We start from the raw sequence: 21,758 nt of genomic DNA on the forward strand, positions 1-21,758 counted from the left end.
GCATAATGCAAAAATCGCAACGCTGAATGTAATAAGTAGGTACTATATCATCTTCTAATGTAATTTTACAAATGCCTCGAGGAATTGTAAACACTGTCGTCAATAGAATAAAAAGTCAGTATGCCTCATATAAGACGCAAAAAAGTCAGTATCTCAGCAGTTAAGTTATTATTCACTATTTTAATGATGTCATATGATTCACATTTTATTTCCATAATCCTTTATAAAATGACTGCGCAATACATACATTTCTTGTTCTATATAAATATGTATGCCAATCGAACAAAGAAAGAAATTTGCTATTAATTGTTTAACATGAAAAATAAATAATCGTTACATATAAATAATCATTACAGTTTGTTTAAACGACGTCAATGAAAATGCTAGCAAAATGCATAAGAGGAACAAAAAAGAGATCAAGAGGATTGACCACTTTGTTCTTCTTACATAATATGTAAAGTACATGAAAATGAGATGTTAATATTGACCTTAGATGCTCTAAGTTTTTGCTGCAAGTCGATCTTTAGGTAACAACGAAAGAAATTGATGTAACATAATAACGAGAAGTCTTTTCAGCGCTTTCTAGCTTTTTATTTTTAGATCTTTGTTCGATTGTTTTATTCTTAGATAATTGCATATCTAAGAATAAAGCAAGTAAGAGAAGATACTGAAATTAATATAATTTAAATGATATATTTATTTATTTTGCGTACGCAGAGACACGGAAGCAAAGTTTAAAATGAAGTTTATCAGTTTATCCACAGGAGAGATACATATCCCGCCCACTCTATTAAGCTTCCATTATCACAATAATAAATGTAGGTTTAATAGTTGTTGAACACATTGAGCGTAGATATTTAGAGTGTATTTAAATTTAATTTTTAAATAATTTGGTTTTTAAATTTTGTAGAATAAAAAATGCATAATGCGCCATACGTAAAATCGTATGAAAGACTGCCTTTGTCAGAGCTGAAAGAAAATGTCGCAGCGAAAACTGGGGAGGGGGGAGGGACTGTCTGGTCACCTAAGAATATGATATTATTGAGAATAATAAATCCTTGAGGATGAGCCGGAATTAATTGCAGGACCGATTGCAAGCAATTTACGACACTGATTGCAGCCGAGATGAGAGAACCATCTTGGGAAAATCTTTCGGACGACGGAAGAGAAGGAAAACGGTACCGCTATCTTTTTCTCTCGTACCTCGTCTCTTCTCTTCTTTGAAGCGCGGATTTGAATCTACGTTTTACGGCGCAATTAATTCCCCAAGGAGAGTTGCATTTCTTGCTCCGTCGAGGCAAGGAAAGGGATTTGCGAACGGCAAGGTTTCCGGAATCCCATAGGAACTTGGTAACCGAACAGAGACGGGGCGAGGAAGAGAAAGAAATCAGGAGAGAGGGATAGAGTCACGGGATTGCAAAGAGAAAAGACCAACGAGGAGATGGCAAACCGTTTCTATAAGGGCTAGGGGATACACGATGTCTCCACAACGGTATTATCGACGACCGCTAAACGCCACGCTTTATCCCTGTAGAGTCCTGCAAAGTTAATGATTTAAAACCGTCTCCCGTGTCGACAGGATTCATTTTTCTGGGATTGGAGAGAAGTGATAAATGCATAAACGATGAGTTTCTTAGCGGCTGAAAAAAGAGAGGCGCGTTTTATCATTTATGTGAAGACAAATAATATGTGAACTTTCGTCGTGTGCATAGAATTATTAGAAATAGTTGAAAATAAATGCTTGTATATGTATTATTGCATTAGTGAATATAATTTATATTAGTAAAAAATAATTTGTAAAGATGCCAAATTACACAAAAGTTGCTAATATAATTAGCAACTAGTAGGGGAAAGATTACATTTTCTTTGCTGAGATGCAGAGTAAAAACATACTCAGGAATATTATTTCAGAAATAATACAAGAGCTTTAAGAGCTGACCACTTAGTAGATTATTTTGTACTCCACGCAATACCTACACAGCAATCAAATAAACTACCTCAAATCTTACTTAATTTTGCTTAGTATTGCTCGATATAATATTAATTTGATGATAATTATATACAAAATGAATTTGCATTACAAAGTTAGAATCCGTGTCATAAAACTTTTCGTAAAACTAAATTTTTTAAGTAAAATATCAGTATAGCAACATATGTTTCTTACTATATTGTGTTACTTAATTTTTTCTTTTTTGTTTAAAATATATTGATAATTTTCTTCGTAATTCCGACGACCGCATAGTAAATGAAGTTACGGAATTTCACGAGAAACTAAATGCAAAAAATTCCCTTAAGATACGATTTATTTGTCGGATTTTCCTACCGGGAAACGGAAAACACACGACTATAGCGAGAGTACGGTCTCATAATTTAGACTACTTTCCGTATGCGGAATTGAGCGTGTCGAAGGGATTGAATCATTCAATCGCGACACTCGCCACTCTTATGTGAAAGTATCTCGTTTGGGAGTTCCGCTTTTCTCGCGGCGATTCATATGTAATTTGCAATTCAGAAGATTTTTATATTCGCGCGCGGATTCGCCGGAGACCTGTGCTAGGTAGCGAAGCCTTGGTGTCTGTCTTTTGCCAAGCTTACGTCACAACTTCGGGGACAAACGGGATGTGTACGGGACGCGTCGCCAAAGGAACTTCTTATTCGCGCGAGGAGAAGTGCCGTCGACGGAGCCGATTTTCTTGCCCGCTAGGGAAATCCGATACGAAGTCTATCCATGTATATTTGAGGACCTGCGGCGTTACTCGGCGCTCGGCAGTGCATGTTGCTCGCAAAGCGGACAGAACTCTCCCGACCTATTTACAGCTATTCGACTTGCCGTCAGTCTGCCCAAGATTTTGATCGGTCTACGTTATGATGAGTATAAATTTTGTGGAACAAGATGCACAGTTTGTACGTTAGTTTATGTACTTTGAGTATGTTGATCTGGATGAGGTCTAAATTTACATATGTCTTAAAGGACACAATTATATAATAATATGACTTATTTAAATCGGATCAATATTTTGGGAACTTTATATCTTTTTGCTAAAAGTGAAAATATTTAGAATTCTAATATGGTATTACATTTTTATGTAATGTGTAGATATTACTCTCTAAATCTGAATCAGTAAATAGTACTGTGAATCAGTGACTATATATTCACTGATTCAGATTTAAAGAGTATATATGGAGGGGTAAAAACCACAGTGGTGTAAGTCAAATTTTTAAAAATATTTTCTCGTGTGCATAGATGCAATCTGTACAATATATAAATTGCATCTATGTACACGAGAAAATATTTTTAAAAATTTGATTTGCACCACTATGGTTTTTATCCCTCCATATATTAGTATGAATAACGCATTCTTCTGTTACCTGATTTAAGACTTTCATAAACTGATAAGTTTAAGGATTTATTGCGAATCATTAAATTTGTATATAAAGCATATCACATTTTTATAAATGATTATTATTTACATGAATATATTTTGCTTTAACATTTCAAAAGATACCAATTTAATTATATAAAAATATTTTTCTTTATTGGTTCTCACAAGATCATTCTTGTCATGCCTAAAGAATTAATTTGTCTGCTGCACTCGACAAAGGACATTTTTCGGTAAAATCTTATCGTTAAATATTCTTCTACTAGCATATCCGCCGAGAAACGTTGCTTAATTAAAAATGTTATCTATTATGATCAGGTAGATAAGATGTAAGATCCCTCCAGTAAGAACCCCTTATGTCATTTGTCAAACGTTGTAGGAGTTCGCGGAGATTACCAAATGAAACTAATTAAGAAGATAACGGGAAGATTGTATCTCGCGCTCCCCATTACACATCGTGCTGATGAATTACGTCTTTCTTCGAAACGGCTGTGTGCATTCGTTACACCCTGCCATTTTTTTAGAAGGCTGTACGGAGTAATATTTAATCCTGTCTTATCTTCTACTTATTCGAAATCTATTTTTTAGTCTACTGTTATCTCATCTCCATATTTTTACGTAGTTATATATATAGTTGAGCATAAATTACTCGATTTTTTTTCTTTTTTTTTAAAGAAATTAACTTAAGGTATTAATTTCCGTCTTAATATAACATCTTGATTTAATAATTCTCTCTCAAGACAAGCTTTATTTATTACTAAATTTAATTAAATTATTAAGACTATTTTAAATAATCTGCAAAATAGATATTAATAATTTAATTTACTTCCATTCTGCATTAATGCAGAAGAGATTTAGTTCAGCTTTTTTGATAGAATGATAATTTTACACTATAATAATGATAGTGTCAAAATTTTAATAATATTAATTTTAGCATTTTCTTTATTAGCTTTAAGTTAACTGTGTTAACTTTATTTTAAATTAATGTACAGAAATTGCTAAATAAATATTATTATTGGAATGTGATATACTATATACTATGGTGCAAGTAAAATAAAAATATTATTTTTTGTTTCTTCAATGCACTTTGCTTTACAGCGAACTTTAATTAGACTAATTATCTATTACAAATGGTACACAAAGATTGTTAATTACCATCAGTCACATTTGGACAATATTTATTTACGCGTCAAAACCTTAATTAAGCTCACGTTAAGGCGAGGTCTAACCGGAAACGTCGTTGAAGTCACATGCACCCTCGAAGTTCCCCGTGAGAAACCACCCCCGATAGTTCTACGCGCGTCGCGTGCAGCTACAGCAAACCCGCGCCAAACTTTCCACCGTGCGGTGTGGCTGTTTACACGAATCCGATTTAATCGAATTCGCCTAATTCGGCGACGCGTCCTCGAAATTCCAAGTCGATCCTGACGAAGCCGGCTGCAACGAAGACAGTAGTCTCTCCGACTCTCCGTGTCGCTCGGCCCATTGCCGCAGTTTGCCGAACAACGAAGATTGGCTGGTTCGAGCAAATTTGGCAGGGGTCAAATTTGCATGTTGTGGACTTAGGTCCGAGAGATGCATAGAGAGATAGAGAGCAGGAGAAAGAGAGAAAGATAAAGAAAGAGAGAGAGGGAGAATGAGATGGAAGATTATGTGACAAGGGTCGGAGAGGGGAGCAAGAAGCGAGCCGGGGGACCAGGGCGAAAGGGCACGTTTAACTAAACTATAGCGGTAACGATGGAATAGTTCGAGCCCATAGCTTACCACCGAAGGTGTACGGTACTTTAGGCAAGAGGTTGGAGAGATGAGGACGAGGCGCCGGGCGTGGAGCTGTAGAGAGGAGACCGAGGAGAGGTGGGATATCGGTGGGGAGAGGAGAGCTAGCACCAGTTAAGGGAGACTATAATGGGAAACTTCCCCGAGACCTCTGCTACAGCAGCAGCCAAGTCTCGTCGTTTCGCACGCGGAAGGTGCGCTTTCCACCTTGCGCTTGCACCAGACTCTTCGCGCAAGCACGGAGTTGCATGTCATACTGCGGTCGTGTTTCCGGCGGTATATATGCTAGGTACACCAAGCCGTCGTTCGGAGCGTACGTGTGCGCTTGCACAGTAGGTGCTGGGAAAGAGACTTGACTCCGCTTCCGGTAAACTTGAGACTTTATTAATTCATTAGTTTCTCACTTCTTATTAATACTAAGTCAAGGAGGCGAGTGATACTATGTTCTCTAAATATCCGTGCTCGCTTGATTGTAAATCGCGATCTGAAAATATAATTGATGCTACATATAAAGCTTTGTTCACAAAATTTAATTGGCGACACTTTTCCAATTAAATAACTCGAATAAAATTGGAAGGAAATATTACTGCAGACGTACGCTGAAAACAGTTGCAAATATGCTGATGTTGATTCCATAATATATACACATCCATAATGTATTATAAATAAATATCTTAATAATTATCTTTGATCTGAGAAATGTCAAAAACCGACTCTCTATTTCTTTTTGTTTAAAGAGAATTGTATTTTATGGCTTACAAATTAATTGGTTTATTTTATAAATTAAACTGTAATGTAATAATTAAAATGATTAGTTACAATTATCTTTAATCTTTTAGATTAAAAAGTAGACCAAAGAGTAGAACAAGTAATACAAACAGTATATTGATAAATAATTATTAAAAATTATTAACTTATTCAAAAGATAATGCATTATTATACTTACATCATTATGTATATGTTGAAGAAAAATAGAAAAATTTATCTTCACATACAATTTCTACGGACATTTAAAAATAGCTGTTTGTTAATTAATCGATCGATTCTTTTTGTGCATGATGTAATTGAGAACGATACATTAATAATGTCTTACATGAAACGGAAATTAATGAAATTTCTCAGAGTATTTTTTATAATGAATACAATATAATTCTTATGTTACGAGCAAAGTGTTCCTTTGATATGCAAAATATCGGCGAGTCCTTTTCTCAATTCAATAATGTCGCATTTCAAACTTCCATTAAGCACTTAAAAATAATTTCTATCGGTTTGATTGATATGCAAATTAGATGCTATTTTGAGAAGGTTCTCTGAGTTTTATCCCAAGTCTATAGTTTACGCATTAATTTCGGAGAAAAGTACGACTTTAATATTTACCACTCCTCTGAAAAATCTTTTAATTGTTTTGACTAACTGCTAGTTGAATGTGAACAACTATATTTGTTTAATTGTTATTAACTGGCTTTATTTATGATTTGAAAAGCGAATTAAAAACGATGATGGGAATAACATATAGAAGCTTTCGGTACACGATATAAACTTTTCTCACCAGTATGACGAAATAACACATACTATTAATGAAGAAAAAACTACTTTGTTGTGTAAATAAATTAGCAACTACGAAGAAAAGTTGTGTAATATCTCGCTCAATTCAATTTATATGAAACGTAGTCAGGAACGTAAAGTCAAAATATAAAAGTTGTTTCTGAACCGATGACCAAGCAATCATTTTGGATCTGAGAACAGAGAGGATGACGTTGTTAATAATAGTCCAAAATCACAAACGAAGCATAAGACCATGTAAGTTAATCACTGTACGCATACATGGCAAGCAATGTATCTCTGCCAAAATACAAACACAGTACCATAGTTAGCCATGATTTGCTCGATGTCGATACTGCGACCGTAAACAAACGACAATTTCCATTAGTACCAAATGACGAACACCTCCGTCGTGATCGTAAATAAGCGTCGAAATCGCGATTGTCTTAACTCGTTCATGTCTGAGGACGTGTTGTAGCTGACGTGCGACAAACATCGTGTAATCGGAGCTAAAGAGAGAACGAGGAATTATAGAGATACGATGATAAAAAATGATAAAAAATGGAATAACAAATATAGAAAACATAATAATTTTGTTGTCAAAAAAAGCTCAATGCTTAACATTTATTCTCTTACAATTGTGTGTACAAATTAATTTATATAAAGTTTCTACATATATTTCTTATATATCAAATAATCGTGTGGTTTAAAATATGTTTTTTTTTTCGTATTGAACGGAAACGTAACGATCCTTATTCTTGAGAAAAGAATAAAGGTTCTTATTGTTATATAGAGAAGAAAACAGGAGCGCGTCGCGCGATTGAAGCTTCAGGAAAGCAATGATCAATTATCTACTGTTTCGCAGTATATCTCGGCAATCACTGGGAAGACATATCGTATTATACGATGGCTGTTAAATTGGGGGATATCCGCAGTACCCGTAATTTCCGCCTTTAGGAGGTCGATGCGCCGTACAGCGCAGAGAGCTCCGTCCAATCCGTCCCGATACCGCCCATAACCATATCCCCCCGACTGGAATACCGCGATACTTCCTAGACGACCTAGACAGATCAATTTGTACGTCTCCTAGATCCCGGATCATAGATGAGCGTGTAATTGGGTGGCCCAGATCCGCGGTATACAACCACGTACAGGAGGGGTAAGGGGGAAAGGGATATAGGAAGTACGGATAGGGCACGCTTCATCGATATCAATGACGTTAACTGAGCCATGCTTCCCTCCTGATAGGCCGCCGCATAATTACCCAAACCCTACGTTTAGCTTAATAGTCGCATCATCGTTCGATAAACATGTTATTATTGGAAGAACGGATATGTGGCGTGCGCGGAGAAGCGCGAGAGACTACGCGTTCGCATATTTGCGCAAATTGACGGCGTCAACCTCTCTGTGGATGACGTTTTGGCACCGTAAGCTGGCACCGTAAAGCTGCTATGCTAATGTGGCTGCCGTGTCAATCTGAAATCATCAACGAATCGATCGTAGACGATACGATTTTATTAATCTGCGCCGCGCGCCGGCGATAACCGTTTTTCTTTTTTATTCTACTGCGATTCAATTTTCAGCGTGCATTATACTTTGCACCCTTTGCACAGAACATTTTCAATCGGAGTACAGTTATCCATTATTTGTCCCCGTCTTGGAGATAATCCTGGATCATTATAATATGCATACACCGTACTTTTTTATATTTAATATCTTCGAATATTCTAACGTTGCTTTAACTCAAGTTTGTTTAAACAACAAGAAATAGCATCACGGTAACATTCGTATTTGGAAAGAATCCTCTTTCTTATAAAAATATGTATCCATTTTTACATAAGAACAATTCTCTACTATTTAATACTTTAAGTAACAATAATATTTAATTAATACAAAGTTGTGATTTCTATAAATATCCAATAGGGGATATTTTTATTTAAAATAATATATTTTGTTGATCGTATTCTTTTTCTTTTGTTATCATGCCTTTGATTATTTAAAATACTGAAAGGGTTATACGCTCAACTGAACATTAATGGATAAGTTAAAAAATAATTATGAAGAATGTAACAGCCTATAAGCTGTTATATCGATATAACGAAAACATTTTCGGTATGGATGGGGTAATAAATGATGACAAGAGTGGCTTTTTTCTTGTCCGCTGTAGCATAAAACAAGCACAATGTTATCTCCTGGGAAAGGTTCGTCGCGGTAAACGCCGCCGGTTTTCCTTTCGACTGATCTCGTTCGTGGAAATCGCTATAGAAACGTGACGGTGTGACGGCGTTGCGGATAACGCGATAACGAGCGGATAATCTTCCACGGTGAGCTGACTAAACAGCGATTACACCCTTAACTTCTCGCCTTTCTCGTACTCAAGAATTCGCGCCGCGAAGTTTAATGGCGATAAGCGGCGGTGCTTAGGCGCCTGACGATCCACTTTCCGCGCCGACCATCCGTATTACCGATATTATTCATCGAATAGGATTTCCACGGTGAGCCTTAGTCATTCATACGAATAATTCATCAAATTGGAATCAAGCATCTACGCGAAAGCGCAGGATTATACTCCAAGATTTCCATAGGGAGATAATAGAATATTCATTGCTTTTCTAAGAAAATGCGGTTCTTATGAAAATTTATACAACTTATTATTTCTCTCTGCAAGCAGCTTATGTATGTATAAAACATAACTAAATCTTTATATTAATATTATATTTTAATTAACATCGGTTAGATATATAAATGATAACTGTATTAAGAAAAATGACACAAAGTTTGGATATTTCAATGTCTTGAATTTTAGAAAGAGACAGAATTTTTCTAGGACTTAAAAAATATTTTAAGAAAATCAATTTTTCTATGATATAAATGCTGTGTCAAAACGAAAAAATATTAATAATTTATAAAAATTTCCTGAAAAAATCTAAGCAATGGATAGGGCTTGTTATTCAGTATTTATTTAATAGCGTGCGTTTTTAACAAATACAAATTTTCTATTCCTTGAATAAAATAGAATAATTATGCTATTTTCTTTCTTTCCATCTATTTACGTTTTTCGTTTTACACAATTCTGCGTGTTTACAAAGGCATAAGAACATTTATAATATATCATGAACAATTTGATTATAATGTTATAATTAATTTAAATAGGTAAATGTTTCATTATTCAATATCGATTTGTGTGGAAATAATATATACCTAATGATTACATTTGTATAAATGCTATAATAAGTTCCGGTAAATTAGTCATTACGCTATTTACTTTGTGTACTCAACTAATGTACTGATAAACTTGTAATAGCTTGTGCGGTTAAAATTTCTATTTTCAAAAGATATTTATTTTAAATACAGTTTAAGTACAAATGTGTCGATGTGCTAAAATATGGGCAATCTTTTCTCTCTTATACCGGAGTATCGCATGCAATATTCTCAAATGCTTATTTAATGGCGGACAGGACTCCATTACCCGTGTTTATGCTCCATATTGCAAATTTATGGTATAATTAAGGCCAGCAAAAATCATTAAGGTTTCTTCTTAAGATCCAACTTGAATCACTAAAATATTGAACGTTCTTTATAAATAACGAAAATGCATATCTGCAATGCTCTCTCTTTTACAAACTAATTACCATTTAGCATCGATTTCCGATATCTCAGAAAGAGAAATTTTACAAATATTTTTAAAACACATATTTCTTCATTGTAATTACAAAATCGCAAAATCTAAAAATTACTTAATTCTTTTATTTACTTTTCATTTAACTGTATAAAGCTGGATAGCATCAGAGTGCTTGTATTCTTCTTCTTTATCGTTAACATTGTTGAGCTTTGAATATTTCTTTTTCTTACCGCTCGATAAACTTGTGCCGGGTATTAAGACCAAGGTAGATTCGAATTTTGCATTCTGCATTTATGTCGCAACCGCGATTGCGGTTGCATGTAAAGTCGACGTAGAGAAAAAGAACGTCGAGCTTCGTTACGTTGCGACATTGCCGGGGGGTAAGACACCGCGCTCTTTTCTCGCATGACCAGTAGGGAAATGTCCCGTTTCATATCATTATGCATATTTATTGCCAGCTTGCGAAACAGCCGCTACCGGGCCCGTGTCGTGGCTCGTGGGCCACGGTAAATAACGGTCTTCGAGCCGCGCGCGCCGGCGTATACGTACATGTGCGACCGTCCCAGTTTTAGCTGCGTTGCGGGAATAACAAATAAATACATCGGCGAAAAGTAGCTGCGGCTAAGTTACGCCGCTCGCCCAGCCATAAATAACGAAAGTTGCCGCGTTTATGGGCGCATACTTGTACGGAATAACGCGGACCTTCATGCACCAGCGGGTGCACGCGCCGCGCTCGTTCGACCGCGCGGCATCGCAGCGTGGTGCATCGTTTTCATGAATCGCGCGTGATGTCTACTTTTACTCGCCCTTTCGCCATGATTCCGCAATGTTGAAGGCACACCGGTGATTGTTGCTGCCGCTGGACTTTCACGCGTTTCTCGTATAAACGGCGAGATATATTCAGAAGTGGCTCGAAGGGAAACTCGATAACTCGCGCGAAATATAAGTAAGAGGTAAAGAAAGAAAGTATAGAGACACGCGGTAAAATATCCAATCAATCTATCAGTTCTATTATCTTCTTGAATAAGTAACTTTTATCACGGGCTCTATAGTTCATTTCATATTTCCATAATTTATTTCATTGTTCTATAAGATACTCTCTTAGAACTATTGTATTCATTATCAGAATGTTAAAGATCTGAAAAGAAGAATTGGACGGCTGCAAAAGCGAGCTTAGTAAATGTTAAATTAAATATTTGCAAAATGTAACATTATTTCCAACTAGCCGACCGCGCAATTTAATTTGCGGAAAATGAACGAAATGGAAGTTACAGTGGTTTAACATAGAATTATGCAAGCGTAGATATTGCCTTCTTTCGCGCTCCCAAAAGGGTACGATTGAAGTATACGCCTTTGACAAATGCCAAGGTACGCATAATGTAAGAAATATTGCTGTTGTTTTCAACGTAGCAAAAAAGAATTGTTCTATCGCTTCTACACCACTATTCGTGGTAACATCCGTTATAAGCGTTTCTTGGTTCTATATGTCCGAACATATAGCGGTACAGCAACGTGCGCGCCTGGCATGTGATGTGCATCTGATATCATGGATGGGTAACATGGACTAAAATGCATATTCATATGCAGGTCATATTCATGTAAATGCCAATGCGCCACGCATTACGAGAAGCGTGTATTACACGGCTAAGTCAAAGAGTGCGTGGAAAAATGGGTTGTCTCTCGACAAACGCGCGCAATCTATTTGAAATTTGTATCAAAGACTTCTCTCGTTTGTGGTATACGCATAATTAACAAAGATTTTCACGTTGCATTTATCATTACTTTCCTTCCTATGAATCTCACATTGTACAAGGTTACCCTTAATGACTACAATGCTACATTAAATTTGTTACAAAGGGGTGGTTCACGAAACATAACTTTCTGATTAATCGTATTTACAAATATCGGCAATTCTCTTTCTCCGATATAAGATATAAAATACATTTGATAAATATTTAAGAGATTCAATTAAATTGCCAATATCGATTGACCGAAGTAGGACAAGCGGACATGGACGATGCTAAAATGTATTATATTTGTATATTACAAGAGATAGAACTTTCTTACGGATCTAAAATAAGACGTACGTATAATGCAATCATGTAACCGCGTGTTTCAAGTCAAAGCCTTTTGCACAGATAATATAAATTATAACTTATAATTATGAAAGTTTTGCAATTAATTTGAAACGAGCTCGCTCCTAGGATAACTATGATGGCACAAAGAATTGCACAGCTCGAACTGCCGCGGAGTTTCAGGTAGATCCGCGTGCACCGGTAATTTCTTCAATTGCACGCAACGTGGCAAGAAACGCAAGAGACGTAAATTTTCTAAGTGTTCATGCCACCGGGAGGTAAAACATTCTCCGCTTGCGCGTAAGTAAATACAAACAAACTGCGCGGACAGGCGCGGGGGAAGCTGGCGCAGCGAAGCCCCGGAAGTTCGACCTGTACAACTTACCGAACCAATATACTGCTGCGGCCGACTAAATGAAGGAACTTAAGTGAAAAGTTTGTCCGTAACCTACGAAAATACTGCAGTGCCTACGTATTGAAAACACGAGCGAAATACCTTAAGGAAGTTGCGGACGGGGCAAGGGGATATGGAACGTTACGGACAGACATCGCTTGTCTTTCTGCCGGTCTTTCGACGCGCGAAGGCGCCGCGCCGCGAGGAAATTTACATCTTCGCCACTCGGAATACGAAACGATCCTTCACGTTGAAGATTTCGGAATTCAGTCGCGTTACACAGTTTCTGTAAAGGGCGGGACCTTTTAGCATTCCGCCAACGAATTTCGTTCGCGCGCGCGCTGATAATCACGGAATGTCTTTTTTACATTTTTCGTAAGATTTCGCACGACCGACCGTACCCAATAGCAGCCTCATGATACTTATTTGCGGAAATCTTGTAAAAAAATGTTAGAAAGGTAATATCTTAACGCACGTAAATTGAGTTTCAATGGATTTTCCAAATATTAGACGAATTTTAAATCGGTCAAATCTGACTCGTTCTCTTTTATTGTTCCTAACAGAAAGTGCAATTTTGTACTCCGAATAGATTCCAGCGCATACGCTGTAAATATGTATTCCAAGTTAATTTTGTGTTGCACGCATATCATACGAGAAGATTAATTTTCTTGTCTCTTGGGGAGGACCGACGCGGCCCTTCCAATTACGTGAATTGCGCGTGCGCTTGGTGCTCATCGAAATTATGTATGATCCATGTGTGTAATATAGCTGGCATGTACGTTTTCACCCATGTCAGATTTCGCTGTTTTCTTCCAGTTTGGCAGACACGCTATTTGAGCATTAAGCGTGTGTAGGTGAACACGTGGTTTGCCGCCAGATGTGCACCTCGTTGCCTCACACCTGGATACAGGCTGTAAAATCCCACATTACAGAGATTTAGTAGTATTAGTGAGACGTATGACTAGTGTAACATTGGTTATCCAATAATGTTGTCACACTCGCGGCTGTTTGAGCCGCTGCATCCGTCGTGTCGATATTTTTAACCGCAGCGTATAAATCATAAAGAATAAACTGTAACGCCTATACCTAAAAAACAAAACTTTGAAGCTTTAAATAAAATATTAACTAATATTACAGTAACAATTTATTGTATCAATTTGGGTGCAATGCAACACGAATACATTATTGACTATTATGTTTATTTCAGTTTGAAGTTATAATTTTAAACAAGAAATTGTTAATTTATTTTATGTCGATAATATTTAATAAACTTTTTTACTTGATTAAAAAATTATAGTATTGTTTAAAGTCTTAACAATTAACCAGATTTTTAATCGTGTTCTAAATAACAATTGACACATTAGTTGTATTAAGAATGTTATGTTATTTACAATGGTACATGTGTAATATTGTCATTTTTTAAACGTAATTATAAAATCTTGTTTTTTATGGTAATACATAAGTTTCATGAGCAATTAATTCTTCTTCACGCGTAAAATGAAATCAACCTCGCGCGCAATGAGAAGGAAACAGAAATTAAACGGAGTATCGATAAATCAAGTTCTTCCTCTATCTACAGAACCGCAGAGGCAGTAACGAGGGTGCAGTCCCCGCGTAATAGTTTATAGATAGACTAGTCGTTGTATTTCCCTCTTGTTCCGTGAAGTGTATAGCTTACGATAAGACTTCGCAGCCGGGTCTCTGCAACGCGCAGAGCCAGATTCACGGTTTACTTTGGAATTGCAGGCCAAGAGAGACGCACTTAACGCAAGCTAATTTAACTGGCAAGAGCATTGCAGTTAGGTATTGGTTGCAATTTATTGTTTGCCATTTAAAAAGAACAAGACATTTTTTCAGAAGCCTCTCTTCTCTGGGATAGGTACGTGTATAATTGTTTAAATATTTTGATTTGTAAAGATGATCATAAATTGTAGGTTGTGAACAAAAATAAATTAATATAGAACAAAAATTAGTTAATAAGAACGTTCCGAAAATAAAATTAATTGTAATAAAAAATAAAACTTAATTTTACACATTATTTTTGCATACATGACATACGCCGATAATGCACTGTTTCTTAGAAAAAGAAAATATGTTGCTATAAGACACTTGTGTAGACGTAATATTTATCTTTTATTGCACATTTCTGAAACGCAGAATAAAATTAAGAAAAATTTTATTTACTCTTCAACCGGCATGCGGCATCTGTTTATCTCATCACACGTGGCGTAGTATAGAAATCACTAAATGCGGGACAAATGTGAATTGTCGATCGTTTTCCCGACATGCTCGCGATCTAAACGAGATAAATGCGCGGTTCTCCCGAGGAGAGCATTGAGCGTCGTGCTCGCCGGTGGCAATGTGACTTTACGGAGAATCGCAACCTGGAAACGAGTGTAAACGTCGTGGCGGGCTAATATCGCGTAAAGCGTTGTCCGTAGAATACACGGGCATCGGGGGAGTTAGGCTGCGGGGTGTAGCTGCAATTCAGAGGCGCGGAATGCCGCGACTATTGCGCTCGCGTTCACATATATAGCTGCGCGGACACAGTTACTTCTCTCCCGCGCGTTTCTCCTTTTTTCTCACGATATAAATCAACTCCGGCGCTACCGTAAACTTTATTTGAAAGTACCGAGAGAAGATTTAAAGCCGTAGACAAAAATAATCTCGAGAAAGAGGAAGAAGGAAAGCTGATGGTAAAGTGGCGGCACGGGGGCCAGGGTGAGGCAAACTATGGCAGGAAGACGGACGAAAGAAGGACAGAAGGTGCGGCAGAGGGAAAGAATGAGAGTTTTCCCACGTAGATAGGATACGAAGTAAAGTCGATAAGATGTATTGGACCGTGAACAACATTGGTTGCGGGGCTAACACTTCTTTACGTTCGCACGGGGCGAGGTGGAGAGGACAGGGGTGAAAATTGCCATACCCACTGTTGCCATTGTCCGCCTTATCCACTAAGGTATTTCTTCGTAAATGAAATCGAAAAATTACAATTGCGCACTTAAACGCAAACGATAGCTGCATTTCGCTTATATGTAATATCCGTTCAGCTGGAAGAAAATTTGAGAAAATACGCAGGCAAACTCGTAAAACGACGACAATATTTTATGTTTTATTGAAATTCTCTACAATGAGAAGATATTTCAAGTAAATAAATATTAAAACGTGATATAATTACATAATAACGTAATATTGAATAATATCTGTTATACAATTCAAACATACATATTTTTAGAGATTATATAAATTTTCTAATATAATAGTAATAATTTTTTATTTTTTACAAATGGTTGTTGCAGAAAAAATAATAAAAATACAAAAAGCTTAAGTTAGCTACCGTATATCAGTCCGTATTATATTTTGAAATATTTATTAAATTTATTTTTCTTTTTTCTCTTTCTTTTATTTTATAAAATTGAAACAAAATCCGTGTTTTATCTCATTTAAATATTATTTTGCGTTTATTTATTTTAACAAATAGAAAACTTAGTTTCAATAAATCGATAAATTAAAAATTCTGTAAAAATAAAAATGAGTATTATGCTTTTGTCTGAAAATTGCTAAGAAAAATAAATTGCGAATAAACGAAATTTATTATCCACTAGATGTGTATAAGAAAATCACATAAAATGATCGATACTATTTAATATTATAGTATTGCTTTATAAAGAAATATATCATTATGTTATATTTCGAGTTTGTCGTATTGATTAGTACATGATGCGTTGCGTACTTAAGCATACTTTGCAATCTTTAGGATAAATAACTCGAATAGCTTAAGTTCCACGTGGCGGTGAAATGCCTGCCTTCGTGATATCGTGTGCCTTTGTCCCTTCAACAAGAACAGCGGGAAGTTTCGCTGAAGCGGTATAAGTTGTTGTCAATCTTGAGGCGACCTGCGATATTTGCATAAAGAAACTTTTATACGGGGAGAAAGGGACGCGGAAGAGACTACGACCAATTTTCCGCAGCGTGTCACGTAACAGCACCCTTCGCTTTAGTATCCTTCGATTCCGACGCGTGTTTTCAAAGTGTCTAACAAATGCGCGCATAAATTTTGTGTATATTGGAAGCTTGAAACCTGTCAATGTTGTGTGCAATGAATTATGCACTTACGAAGCTTTAATACTCACAGCATGCCAAATGCATCGAAGGACAATGTTTTTTCAATTTTTTTTTTGGAACGTCAGCTTTAATGCAATTTTGTAGTTCAGTATTTCGTTTTATTAAAAAGTATTACACATATATGATGAGACGCTTCAGCAAATTAACAATCAGATTTTTTTTCAAAAATATTTAATGTTATAATGTAATATAAGTTAAGAATTAACAATATGATATTCCAATAATTATATATATTTCTCAAAAATTAAAAATGGTTTTGTATTGAATTATTTACAGAAACTAGTTTTGTTAATTTAAGTGAACCATTATTATTTTTAATTTTGCTTTTAGCACCTAACAGTTGGCTAAAAGATTTAGAATAATGTTCTTTCAAAATTGGAGATTTTATCTTACTTTCTTGTTTAAATAATTATATATCGCGGATATATATTCCATCGATATATTGTACAATTTAGGTTATCATATTTAGATTGCTTTCAATAATATATATGTAAATAGGGTAAAATATGTTAAAATTCCACGCGAGTTTATGTAGTTCAGTAGAAATTGCTGCTACGCATCGTTGCATGCTTATAGAATTTTAGGACCTTACACCCCTGTGATATGACGCATACTGTACATGCACAAGAGAGTCGTTTTATTGCGCATATGGGATGGTTTAACTAAATTACTTTCTGCGTAACCGCTGAAGCGGTATGACATAGCCGCATAGTTCACGGATCAAAGGTTACTGCCGAACATTCCCAGCCTTTCATGTGCCGCGCGGTAACTTTTCGTTAGACAAGCCAATTTTCCAGCTATCAGGATAATCGTTAATTTTGGTTTTCGTCGCAGTTTATACTGTTAACATTCGATCGATTGTAATCTTCATAGATGTTTGAAGTCACTTTACGTGGTAAAGGATTTTATTACGCGACGCGGTTAAATTTAATGAATGTTCTATCTATTTCCTAATTCTCCTTTTAGAATTTGCACGAGTTATTTACAATTTCGAATTAAAAAATAATTGCAGTTTATATTATTATTTTTATTAAATGTTACTATTATATGCCGTGTATATGAATATAGAGCGCATTATTACACAATTACTACAAAATAATGAAAAAACTAATTATTATCTTATTATCTGTTATCCGTAAACATTATTTCACATAAAGAGTAAAATAATTAATCGTGTTCTAAATAATAAATATATATATATAAATTGCTTTCGGTAAAATTTTTCTTATCAATAAAAGTTTAGATAGTAATATTACTCGTACATGCACACACACATATAGTGCATCTATTTCATGTTGCCGAAATTCTGGGCAATCTTACACTATAGATAGTTGCAATTTAGAAGTTCCAACGCGATGGATCTATAATCGGTTTTGCTTTGAAACTATAAAGGTCGGGCGTTATATTAAATTAACGATGACTGCACCAAGGGGTGCGGTTGTAATCCGTTGCATCAAAAAGTCACGAGACTATTGGCGGACCGATAGAAAAACTCAATATGCATACTAATAACGTCGAACTACGATGTTCCTGTAATGGTAGTCCAACTCCGCAGAGAGATATAGCCACAACTCCCTGCTCCATCTGTGAACTGAACCACGATCTCTGGGGAATCTATCACAAGGTACTAGGTACGTGAAAATTTCACGTAGATTCAAAATATGATTTATGCCGACTGAGAAATATATTGCAAAGAAAAATGTATGTCAATGTTGGAATATTTTGCTTACAAACTACTTATCAGCAGAACACGTTACGCATGTACATTCACGTACAAATGAGAGATATAGATATAAATTGAACTTAAATTATGCCACATGTATAATTTTAGTATTATAAATGTTTCGATCATCAGAATTCCAAAGTTTATTCCCGACATATTTCCAGTGATAAAATAAAATTAATGGTTGATAAAATAATATATGATAAATTGGTCAAAAGCTGATGTAATGTTAACAATACCAGTTATTTCATTCATTGTCTTATAACGGAAAATTTATAATTATTATTTATGTGATTTCATTTATACGATTTTATATATGTCTTTAAATATGTAGATAATTTTGCAATTGATATTTAATAGACATTTATAAGTATCGATAATTGTATTGCATGTATACGTTGTACATTTGTGTGTGGATCAAAAATATGTGGTTGCGTCTGAAGAAAGCGAATGAAGGTGGAACGCTCATAATGGGCAAGGGTGAGACGAGTGGCGGCATAGAAGAAGCACGTACGTGCCAAGATAGGTTGGATGGGGTGGACGGGGTGAAAAGCCACTTCGATGATGTATCGCGTCGGAAAGCAAAGAAATCGGGGTAATAGGACTACCGAAGTACGTGAGTAAACTCGTATGTAGGTAAGGAGGCGTAGTGCCGCGCGTAAGGGACGAAGGATACGAAGGTATAGAAGAGAGCTCGACGGTTGTGCATGCAAGGTCACGGCGACAGGAAAAAGTCCTTGGACCTTTGCAAAGTCCAGATTCCTCGATCGAGCAACGAAGTTTGCAATGGAAACATGCTTTTCTCATGCACCTTTTGTTATGACGTAGAAATAGCACAATGATACAATGTGACATGTTCACTTTTCTGATTTTGGTGTTATCAAAGAGTAATTTTTTTTAGGACCTAGGCCAGTTCTTTCATTGATTATGATAGTAGCATTAGAAAACAAATATTGAAAGTTTGATACATATCCACTTTGTTACTTTTATGGGTAATGTGTAAAAACTCTTGTCCTCTTTTGATTTTCAACTTAATTATATTCTTGTAAAAATTAATAACGTATTGATATAAAGAAACAAAATTTGTGTCGTTTATTAAATTGATATATTTGTGTATTATTTCTTGTTCGATGAATAATTCAATATATGAATATTTAATTTTGTTATACATGCTATTAATTTGCAAGAAGATTATTCTTACTTTGCGTTTCTCGTTGCATTGTAATAACAACATGTTAGCTGTATATATATATATAATGGCTGTTACATTTTGTATGTATGTCATGCGTATAATGACATTCTACATATTACACAATATGACACACGTCTAATAGAAACAGAAACAGAACGTGGTATTATAAATAATATATGCGCAATGTTCTCGTGTATGTGAATATTTTACGGTTATCTCCATGGAGTTCGTGCAAGTGGTATGTTATTCGATAACAGTCGCAACATATATGTGGCATAATTTGGAACAATATTTGCTTAAATTAAAATTGCTTAGCTTATTAACATACCTTATCGTCAAATCGACAGTGCTCTATTACTTCTCAAAGGTTGACGCTTCGTTGAAATTCAATAGGGAGAATGAGTAACGTGGATGTGAATGTGAAAAGGGAAGAAAAGCACGGGAACATTCTTATTTTGCAGTGGATCAACGCGCGATGACAAACACTACAGGATTTCATGTATATTTATGAAAGACGCGAATATATCGCGAAGTTGTAAAATTTCCTTTGACGCTTCACAGACCGGTTACATTGCTCGACTAAAAGAGCACCCTTTGCGCGGGCGCCATTAAGGGAGGCTGAATGTCTTCCCCGTAGACGACGCGGATTCTTTTCATTTCGACTATTCTCTAAAACAGCAGTAGAACGGCTTGAGCGTCTACAGAAACTGATGAGCTCGTTGCATTAGTCGGTCGCACAGTATTATATTTGCTGAAACGAAGGAAGTGCTAAGAAAGGTTTAAACGTTGCGATTTGAAAAATAAGGAAACACACGAAGCGTGACTGGTTATTTGGTTTCTATAATTTATTTTTGCACAACAAAAGAAAATTTTAAGAGGAACATAGCTACAATATGTAAAATTGAGAAATATTTTATAATTATGTAACAACATTGATGATATTGATAATACTTTAACTAGAAATTTTTATTTATTTTATAGTATATTATGTCATCTCGATTTTTCATTAGATTACAATATTATTACAATACTTTAATTTGGACATAACGATTCTAAAAACCAATTTTCTGTTTGATATTTAAAATATATAATGTTGTGTGAATTTTCTCAAGACTGAGAGTACGATATTAATAAATAATTGAATAATTCTTATTCGCGTGTATTAAATTTGCGCTCTTTAATTTTTAGTATTTACATTTAATTTATTTACTTTTTGTGTAGATAAATCAAGAGAGCGATAAAAATAATGGCATCTATTATTTTTCATGTTAAATTGTTCTAAGTCATTGTCTAATTGTAAACCATTTTATCACATGCTTGCACAATATACTTCCTGAGGCAAACTTAAATTTGCATTCACGTACGTCGTATAAACATGATTGCACGACTTTTTACGACTCGCTTTTACGTCGTCTTCGTGAAACTCTAAGTAAAAAGTTCGCGAACTAGCAAAGCATGAGTGACTCAACGTATTAGAAGTTCTTTCGCGAATTGTTCTTTTCACGCGGTATATTGAGTCTTCACAATTTTCGTTAATTTGCCAACAAAGACAATTGAGAGAAAAAAAAACTGCAAATTTCGTAGACACATCAGATTATCGATAACAGTAAGTATGAATGTCGAAATTGCAAATGTGTTTTAATATTTTATTAGTTACTGGTATAATTGGTGTTAGATATAAATCTATATAAAGACACATGATGTAACTTTATGCATGTGTATGTAAAATCAATTTATTTAATATTAATTCCTTGTTATACAATTTGTAATTACAAGCTTAGAAATTAGTGTACCTATGATGTCTCGTTAGATACGCTTTTTATTTTTCTTTGAATTTGTGTTCTGTAATTGTCTTGCAACCTGCTTCATTTTATCTTGTCTTACTCTGCCGCAAAGATGATTCCAACTTGTATCTCTCGTGTCGAGGTT

The 21,758-nt window shown here is 35.4% G+C and overlaps 1 long non-coding RNA gene across 1 annotated transcript in view; it reads left to right on the forward strand.

Moving 5' to 3' along the window:
• The window catches only part of LOC139823375 (uncharacterized), a 72,570-nt gene that overhangs the window by 38,500 nt on the left and 12,312 nt on the right, over positions 1-21,758 (forward strand). The window lies entirely within an intron of this gene.

Source organism: Temnothorax longispinosus, chromosome 12, assembly GCF_030848805.1.
Source record: "Temnothorax longispinosus isolate EJ_2023e chromosome 12, Tlon_JGU_v1, whole genome shotgun sequence".
Lineage (NCBI taxonomy): Eukaryota > Metazoa > Arthropoda > Insecta > Hymenoptera > Formicidae > Temnothorax > Temnothorax longispinosus.